At 48.2% G+C, this 8,328-nt stretch overlaps 1 long non-coding RNA gene across 2 annotated transcripts; it reads right to left on the bottom strand.

Moving 5' to 3' along the window:
• Positions 1–1,770: 1,770 nt before the first annotated feature.
• On the bottom strand, positions 1,771–8,004 carry LOC116943201 (uncharacterized). 2 transcript variants are annotated; one of them, XR_012941942.1, is made up of 2 exons: positions 7,945–8,004; positions 1,771–4,935 (listed from the first exon to the last, which is right to left on the bottom strand). It is a non-coding gene; the product is annotated as an uncharacterized LOC116943201 (long non-coding RNA). The 2 variants fall into 2 exon arrangements; XR_004402894.2 differs by having other exon boundaries at positions 1,771–4,477.
• Between the last annotated feature and the right edge of the window lie 324 nt (positions 8,005–8,328).

Here is an 8,328-nt window from a genome sequence, read left to right as displayed (position 1 = left end):
ACACGAGCAGGAAGAGGCGACGGTCGGTCACAGAGACTTGAGACTCTCGTTGTTGCTGCCCAAGGGAGGGGGGGGGGGTAGGTGGCGGGGGGGGGGGGGTGTCCAGATGCGTCCAAGTCACGCGGGTTATGCGTGAAAGGCTGCGGCAGAGACCGCTCCGAGGTTCATTGCAGTGGAGGAGAATGCTGGGAGCGCGCACGAGGGACTCGTGGTTGCTGCTGCTGTTGCTGTTTATTTGTTCTGGCCAGCCCGGCTAAATTGGCAGAGGATTTGCGGAGAGGTCGTTTCTGGAAAGTTTAAGCCTGGAGGAACTTTGCTTTCTTTTGTCAAGGCGGTGGCGGGGGGGAGGAGGTCATTTTACGGTCGCTTAAACAATCGGCGTTACGTAAAACGCATTTAAGGGCACGCCGCGTTAGCGAAGCGCTTTGTACTGATGAGAAGATTTCGTTTTGAGCTGATTAAAATCTCACCAGAGTCGCCGTGTATATATTCATATATGTAGAGAGAGAGAGAGCAATTACACAATTAGTGTATGCTGAACTTGTAATCCAGATGCCACCAGTTCGATTTCCCAGCGCGCCAGTGGAAACAATGACTGTACGTTTATTAAATGCTCCTTACTCTTTGGTTCTTTCGGTAAAGTCACGTAGGTGAAGAGTATGGATCCTTGCAGTCACGAAAACATCAAATCTATAATGAAATGCTCCTCCATGGGGAGGCAGCGACGTTGCTCGGTCCGCAGGTCGCATGTGGGTGGGGTAGCCCATGAGCACTTCAATCTCCTTCCAAGCCATCCGGCCAGCATGGAAGGGAAGAGTAGGCAAAGGTACCCTCGTTAGTGGGGCTCTTTCGAGCTCCACCTATCGTGCACCTTTAACCTTTGCAACGTGAAGGTAACTAGATAGCAACATCGCATACTTGATGGCAACGATAGAGTGTTCTTGTTTAACCTAAAAAACTATCAAGCAGCAGGCTGCGAGGTGGTCAGGAGATGGCAGCACAGCAACTGGGTTCGTGAACCCGTTTGTGCGAAGCTTTAAAATATCTCCACCCCCCCCCGCCCGAACCTCCTCCTTTGGTGTGTTTTCTGAGGGCACTCCTGTTCCTTCCTGGCCAAACATCCCAGAGTAGCACCCTCCTGAAAGACAGACTCGAGGCTCGGGGAAGCTTCCATTGGTAAATAACGACATTATTATTATTACTACGACCAGTAAATGCATAATTATTATTACTACGACCAGTAAATGACGACATTATTATTACTACGACCTGTAAATAACGAGATAATAATTATTATGATTATTACTACGACCAGTAAATGCATAATTATTATTATTGCTACGACCTGTAAATAACGAGATTATTATTATTACTACGACCAGTAAATGCATAATTATTATTATTGCTACGACCAGTAAATACATAATTGTATTGTTTTTAGCGAGTAGCGAAATATGCACGTGCGTCAAATGTTTCCGTGTCTTCCATGAACCATGGTGCACTCCACGTCCCCAAGTCGAGCAGAACCACCGCGTGATATGCTCGTTTTTGGGCCGTAAAGTTGGATGTGTTCACAAGCACGATTGGCTACGTACGGTGCGAAAGAAGTCAAACATACATACATAATCAATGCGATCCTGAAGTCTCGTGAACGTTTTTGGACCTCGTGTGTTTTTTTAATCTTCAGTGGACTGTTGAACAAGTCTGCTGTGTTTGTGTGGAAGTGGAAGCCGGTCGCGTGAGAGTAAACTTCATAGCGCTCTGAAAATGTCTGGGTTTTAATTTAGTTTTATTCCTAGAAGATGTATCCGTTTTGTTTATGAACAGACAGTCACTGTAGTTTCATAGAATGTAACGCAGGTGCGTATGTTGCCCAAGAGTCGTTACGTCCCGTCTTTTTAAGGCACCTCTCGAGTTATTCAACGCAAAGCTACACAACCATCTGCAACGAGTCGCTACGAATCTCACCACACAGCTCACCAACACCAATTTACAGCCGTGGGTAATTTGAAAACAAAATTGCCAATGAAAGTAAATGGTTTTTAGAAGTTGTTTAGAACACATGCGCGTGCGTGTTAGATCGCTCGTACGCGTGTTGCTGGCCACCCGCCCCCTGGTGTGACGGCCCGGCTTTCATTGGTGCTGCTGCTGCTCGCTAACAACACTTGTTCCCGCCCTCATAAGGCTATTAGGGTTATACGAGGGAGCTTTGCCTGTTTTTTTTTTGTTCACGTGTGCGGTAGTGAAGTGGTTTTCGCACTGCGTATTTATTTTGTTAACAGAGGCTCAGTTAACGGACTGGCATGTGGACTTGTTGTAAATGCAACTTTCCTCCAAGACACACACAGACTAATGGAACGTTAATGTTTGAAGACACATTTCGATAATTGACCTTTAAACCTGGGCGTACCGCCGCCATCCAATTACTGGCTACTTTACCCATGACTAACCCTGACCCTAACCCCGACCCTAATTCACGCGCATTGTATTTGTATTGGCTTCTATGGCCCTACTAAGAGGCGCTGTGGTTCGCGCACCCCTGCTCATAATCTGAAGGTCGTGGGGTCAAATCCCAGCTTGGGGGTCAACTCATGCCTCCATTGTTGCGAATGTTCCCGTCATCACCACCATCACCATGATAAACATTGTTTTCAATAATATGATCGCCATCATCATTCTTCTTTCCTTCTTCTTAACATATCGTTAGTTGCGTCTATTATCTGTTATTATCTTCAACATCATCCCCGTTGTAATTGTAATCACCGTTTCAATATCACCATCTGCATCATAACTTTGTTACAAACGTAATCATAATAAAATATACCGTCATGTAAAATGCATCTCAAAGGTTGAACAATTGTGAACCCTAAGCGATCCCTCCAGAGCTTCGAAATCAACTTCATCGGCTTGAAGTTCCACAAGGCATCACGTACAAAGTGTCATGCGCACACGCAAGGGGTCGACCGGCATATTCAGCCTGCGGTCGTCTCATCGTGCGTTGTTCAATCTCGCAACCGTCCGATCTCAGAATCAATCAAAATATGTATACTGGATGAATCCGATGAGCTACAAAGCTCTTCCATATTCGTTTTTTTGGGGGTTAGATCGCGTAAATATATAAATGTGTCGTTAAACCCGCCACCACCCGACACAGCCAACTAGTAAGGGTTGTCACGTAAACAGAACGTGGCCAATTCGTGACTAGTTCAGCATCACAGGTGTGTTGGAGAGCCAAGCCACAACGTTTAAAATCTGGGTACGACGTTTCGCCAGTAATTACAACTAGCTTCATCAGGCGACAGCCAGATTTGTGGTGAAGTCCACCTGTTTCGTTTCTCAATATATGTATGATATTGGTCGCGAAAACCGACGTGTTACAGAAAGCTCTTCTTCACAGACGTCTCTCGCGCCAGGCGTCTGGAATTTCTCTCTCCTCCTTTCCCTCCCTCACTGCGCCGCACACATCTCGGCGTCCTACTCTCTGTCAACATCTCTTTTTTATCTCTTTCATCTTTTCTCTCCTCCCCCGCGCCACTAATTGCCATTTTAAGTTCAATTTGTACGAGTTTCAAATGCTATTAACATCGAAAAGGGGACGAGATATACCGCGGAGAGACACACCAATCGCGATGAAGGGCACGACTTGCGGTAAAAATACCGCGGACTACATTATGCGGCAACAGTAAACACCACTCACGTCTTCATAACCATCACGAGTGTCATCATTTTCACCACCATCATCATCATAATTACCGTCATCATAATAGCCTCGGCTTACCCTTGTTTCCATCTCGATCGATCATCACCATCATCACGATCACCATGACTCGTCAGAAGACACAGCCACAACGTGGGGGAGTCAACAGTGGAGGGAGTCCTTATGGATAAACTTGTCCCCTGCCATGGGAATGTGGAATTTTAGACGTGAATTTTGGTTCGCCTCGTTTTAATGCAATCTACTGTGTAGGTTAAGTTACTTCTGTGAACGCGCAAACACAGTGCATGCGATACAGAACAAACGAGATACACCGTACACACGGTACAGAACAGAAATCATAATCAGAAGATGTATTCATACTTGATGAATATGATGTGTCTATGAACCTCTTTTTCACAGCTGTTTAGGAGGGTCGGGTCAGAACGTTACACCAACAAACAGTACAAAAACACGATAGGAGTGCAATGTATAGGAAAGGTAAGCAAATCACTAAAAAATATATACACATTAAAATAAACTATTTTATTTTACCAGGTAAAGCCCACTGAGCTTTTTGGCTTCCTTATCGGAAGCAGGCAAATCATCGCGTTCCTCCAGTCTAAATAACGAGTCTGATTCTGTGTGAAGCATTTTTTTGGGGGTGGGGGTGGGTGGGATCCTCAGTCCACAGCGGGCCTTCTTTGCTGCCCGGTGACAGCTCGTTCGCTCCATCCTCTTCTTCATCCTCCCGTTCGGCTTGACCGCCGCGATTGTGGAGGTCTTGGGCCGGGGTGGCAGTGGGGGGAGGGGAGTGGGGGAGGGGTGCGCACGGAGGGGGTTGAACTTATCTGCGGGAATCCCTTGAACCTGATCAAAGGTCAAACAAACTCCGACGAAGCAGTACGCGTGGATTAACAACAGCGACAGCAGCAGCAACAACAACAAAAATAACTCAACACATTCGTCGATAACACTGTGGCCTGAGGAGGAAAATTATATGCGGAGGCGACGTTTCAGGCAATGGCCCTCCTTCATAGCACATCGCGTGGACTGTGTATGCATGGATTATTGTTGTGTACCGCCACAAACCCAACCGTGCTAATCGCACCTCCGGTTAGCACGGTCGTCTGCGTACGGTGCGAAAGAAGTTCAACACGAATGCGTGCTCTGCGTCACATACCTTGGCAGCAATCAGCATGTGGTCTACGTCACTATTCATTCATTCGTGCTCTGCCAATCTGAAGCAGGTAAAGAGGCCATTCAAGACTCTGCGGGTATGCGGTACTTCAACGGCCAACCACAATTACCGTGCTGCAGTGGTAAGAGGTTCAAGGAATAGCGTCAACACGGGAATCAATGTGAAGCGGTGCAACTGTAAGATACTTTAGACGTTGATTCGCACCGCTGCATATTCAGATGGATGTTTACACAATCAGTGGTGATATACAAACGCTGTTTTCCCACGATTGCTTATTTATATAGAAACGCAATGTGAAACATTATTCACAGCCCTTTGTAAATCCATCGCTGGATGAATGTCTGCCACCCCAATCCGCGTCGGTTGCGTGTTTTGACCACATTTCAGAATCTTTTCTTTTATCCTGGAGAAATCCGATGAGCTATGAAGCTCTTTTTCACAGATATCCAGCAGATTTGCAGGTTGGCGAAAGAGGGCAGTCCAGGATACGTTTGGACACGTTCAATAATTATCACTCGTGACTGACGTTAGCCGTGGCCGTAAATGGAACCCTCAGCTCTCTGGGTCAAACAGCGAAATGCGCTAACCAGTGCGCCACCGCTCCGCCAGGTGATCATTACCTGGTCATTCATTGATCCTCAGAATTACCACTACCGAGAGATGGAGGGCAGCGCCGCGCCAGCTATCTGCTGCTCCATCTCGCTCTTGCACCTTCCTCCACACCGCTGCCACCCCCTGTACCCAACCCTGCACCTAAACCCACCTCGTCCTTTGCTCTTCTTCACCCATTCCTCCTTCAACCCCCTGCACCATCGCCTCCCTCCCCCTGCTGCCATTTCCCATTCGTTTTCCAAACCAGATTACGAACCGCCGTACGACCCCGCCCATCCTTCCCTTGTGTACCGTGGTCTAAGGGGTACTTTTGGAATAAAAAATATATATAGAATAAGTAGAATAGTCATACATGAAATACATCTAGTTCAGTATGTAGACGTGCATCCCGACCATGCGATAGCCCCGCTCGGGCCAGAAGTCTCCGTGTAAACGGTGATCTGAAATCTGCTTGCCACTGATGGGATCCCTCCCCGTAGAAACCTCGTGTGCTGCGCAAATCGGTCCGTTAAACATATCGCGATGTTGAAACGAATGTGAACATGAATCATTAACGGATATATTTGCGGTCAGATAGAATGTCGAAAGATGTAGACGTTTCGGCTGACTATCCTTCTTCGGGAAGTAGAGGCGTGCAGAAATGGAATGCTATATACTGGAAAAGGTTGTAGTGGGGGTTACACAGTCCAGCAGTTTATGTAGAGGGCCAATCGACCGAAACGTCCATACTTTTATTTCCTCCGAGACAGTAAAAAAAAGTTAGTAATGTTGATTATATTTCTATGCTTTACCGAAGCAGCAATTTATTTTTTTACACCGAGGGTTAAAGAAGCGTGGGGAGCGGTGGCTCGGTCGTTAGCACACTGCGCTATGTGACCCCGTCACCTAAGTTCGATTCCTGGCCACGGTAAACGTGAACGATGATAGAACTCGTTGAAATGCTACGGAAAATAAGATACATCTGTAATTCTCATAAACTCTTCTCACAATCCTGTACACGGATGATTAAAAGTAATATTTTTTATCTAATGAAATGCCAATATAATGTGTAATGTGAGGTTTTTTTTTCCTACTCTCGAGGATGTAAAGAATATTCTGGCGAAGTGATGATATTAATAGCGGGCACAAATGTAAAATTTAGCATTTAAATTAACCGTATCAGTCTTCCGTTTTCGTTACTTTCACCTCTTCGGTGTTGCTGTCATTTATGTCTTCCAATTATTTTATTTCCCCGCCGTTTCACCTCAATGCAATGTTTATTAATTATACGGATCACAAATCCAGTGGAGCCAGTTATCCAGCTAGTTTTTGTGGCAACGGCCCGCAGTAGTCGCTCACAAAAACAGCGTTATCGTTGGGGTAGAGAGGAGCCCAGCCAGCAGCTAGCCAGGAAACGAAGAGGGGTAGATTTTGTTAATCGTAATACGATTCACGTGAATTCTGAACCGGTCTTGGGGCCCTCGCTTAGGTCGACTTAGGCGCAAATGAATACCTGTTGCGGGGTGTAAAAAATCAGCACCTGAGAGACAAAGGCGGCCGTGTGTGGTGCTGACGCTCCCTTCACAATTCCCAACTCACACTCAGTACCGTGGCGAGGCATGGTCTAACAACGCCACCACCGGTAGGGCGAGTTGACACCTTCACCCGGCACTTACATTAGCCGCGTCCGGGAATTGAACTCATGTCGCCGGGTTGCTAGCGCATGGATTGTTCGGCGATGTCCAAATGCATTTGTTGGGAGGTGAAGAGACTGGTGGCTATCTGAAATGTAGGCGTCGTCGATTAATTAAGGTCACGATACGCACGCGCATGAAACCACGCGTGCACGAATCGAGTTGTTTCTGTTATCCTACAGACGCTGTGCGTAATGAGGCGCGCGTGATCCCCTCCTGCCACTAGAGGCCGCTACATTCGCCATCGTGTTAAATTAAAATATATATGCAAACTCCATTCTTGAATGGAATTTCGACACGGGAATCGCGAGGGAGGCGGCTCATTAAACCCTGACTTTGTTCGTGGGTGCCGTGACGGTGAGCCAATGTGGTGGTGATGAGGGTGGTGATGGGATTTGATAGCTTTGCAGTGATGGCGATAAAGTGACCGTGCGGTGATGGCACTGATGGCTCTGCCGTGGTGATAATGTGGTGGTGATGCATGATTGTGGGAGCGATGGTCTTACCGCGGTAATGGTGGTGGTGGTTGTGGTGTGCTGTGTTTGCGGCGATGGTGAATAGGCCTGTGGTAGGTGGCCAATGCCGTGTTCGTGGTGGTGCTCGTGGCTGCGGTGAAGATGATGATGTGGCGGTGATGACCGTGGAGTGAGCGTGATGCAGTGGTGGTGGTTGTGGTGGTTGTGTGGCAGTGCCGTGGTGGTGGTGGTGGTTGTGTGACAGTTCCGTGGTTAAGGGTCGTGGTGGTTGCTGTCGGTGCCTCTCACCTCTTCGGGTGGCAGTGTCGCGTCTGCACCCTGGGTCCTCAGCACACATCTCCGCCATCCCCCCCTCCCTCCCTGCCCCTCCAACTCCAAATCCTCCTGACCCCCCCCCCCCCGCTCTCTCCTGCCCCTCCAACTCCAAATCCTCCTGACCCCCCCCCCCCCCGTTCTCTCCTGCCCCTCTAACCCTCCTCCTCCACCGCCGCCACCCCCTGCTCGGCCGTTCCTTGGGCCGCGTCTTCTCTCCGCGGGTCTCCCGCTCTCTCCGGACGCGCCAGTGTGAGTCCCCGCTTCTCGCACGCCCCTTGCTGGGTAGGTGAAAAGGCCGCCCTTTTCACAAGACATAATTCTCTTCCGCCCCTTTCTCTCTGCGCTCTCGGCGGGAAC

Source organism: Petromyzon marinus, chromosome 17, assembly GCF_048934315.1.
Source record: "Petromyzon marinus isolate PM22_M1 ecotype Great Lakes invasive population chromosome 17, UKy_Petmar_22M1.pri1.0, whole genome shotgun sequence".
Classification (NCBI taxonomy): Eukaryota; Metazoa; Chordata; class Hyperoartia; order Petromyzontiformes; family Petromyzontidae; genus Petromyzon; species Petromyzon marinus.
Note: the sequence above shows the minus strand (reverse complement) of the source record. Positions and strands in the feature narration are given on the sequence as shown.